General features: G+C 36.0%; 1 pseudogene; it reads left to right on the top strand.

The window, feature by feature from the left end:
• Positions 1-638: 638 nt before the first annotated feature.
• Positions 639-1,075, top strand: LOC119626767 (large ribosomal subunit protein uL15-like; annotated as a pseudogene).
• The last annotated feature ends 276 nt before the right edge of the window (positions 1,076-1,351 follow it).

The following is a 1,351-nucleotide window of genomic DNA, read 5'->3' as shown; positions in this document are numbered from 1 at the left end:
AAGATTAACACATATATTTGTGGTCCCAGAAAAGGACAAGAGAGAAAACAGGCAAAAACAATTTTTGAAGGTTTTCAAAAATAACGAAATATATCCAACCACAAACTCAAGACTCATTATGAACTCCAATAATATCAAAGAAATCAATTTCTAGGCATATCATAGGAAAACCAAAGACAAGGAGAAAATCTTTAAAGGAGACAGAGGGGAAAAAAAAAGACACCTTACTTTCAAAGCAGCAAGAAAGTGATAATGATACTTGCTGTCTCAACAGAGACAATGAAAGCTAGAAAGTAAAGTTTTGTCTTCAAAGTGATGAAATAAAATACTTTCTAACCTAAAATTCTATTCAAAATAAAAATATACTTATGAATGAAAACAAAGGTTTTTTAAAATAATAACAATAATAGTTTCTTGCCAGTCGAATTGCATAAATACAGATACTGAAAGGCATTCTTTAAGAAGGAATATAATTATAGAGAAGGAATATAATTATACAGACCTTGAACAGTAAAGAGCAATGGAAAAGGTAAATATGTGGTTAAAGCTAAATAAATTTTGTCTTATAAAACAATAATAAAAATGCCCAGTTGACTTTAAAATACATAGAGTGTCTCTATGTTGTCTCAGTTGCTGACATGCCATCCAGAGTGAGAAAGACCCAGAAACTTTGGGGTCATCTGAGCCATAGCCACAGCCTCATCAGCAAACACCAGAAGCACTTGGAAGGCAGTAGAATGCTGGTGGCATGCATCACCACAGGATCAACTTTGACAAATATCACTGGGGCTACTTTGGGAAAGTTGGATGAGGATTACCACTTAGAGAGGAACCAGAGCTCCTGCTCAACTGCCAATCATGATGAATTGTGGACTTTGGTCAGTGAGCAGACACAGGTGAATGCTGCTAAAAACAAGACTGGGGCTCTCCTACCATTGATGTCGTATGATCAGACTACTACAAAGTTCTGGGAAAGGGAACGCTCCCAAAGCAGCCTGTCATTGTGAAGGCCAGATTCTTCAGAAGAAGAGCTGAGGAGAGGATTAAAGGGTGTTGGAGTGGGCCGGTGGTGTGAAGCCACATGGAGGGAGGTTTGTTAAATGCTAACAACAGCTACAAAAAAAATAAAAATAACAAAACAAAAATATATAGAACATTAAGATATGACAAAAAGGGCAACCAACAAAAGACAAAAGGGAGGTGATGAAGTTAAAGCACCCTAAGGTACTAACATTGTTCAGGAAGTGGCAGAAATAGTGACTTATGGTGAACTGTAATAAGTCAAAGATGAATATTTTAATCTCTAAGAAAATGATAAAAGAAGGTATATAAGATCATTGAAGGGCTAAAT

Source organism: Chlorocebus sabaeus, chromosome 17, assembly GCF_047675955.1.
Source record: "Chlorocebus sabaeus isolate Y175 chromosome 17, mChlSab1.0.hap1, whole genome shotgun sequence".
In the NCBI taxonomy this organism is placed as follows: Eukaryota; Metazoa; Chordata; class Mammalia; order Primates; family Cercopithecidae; genus Chlorocebus; species Chlorocebus sabaeus.
The sequence above is the reverse complement of the archived record's forward strand: the minus strand, read 5'-3'. Positions and strand labels throughout refer to the sequence as shown.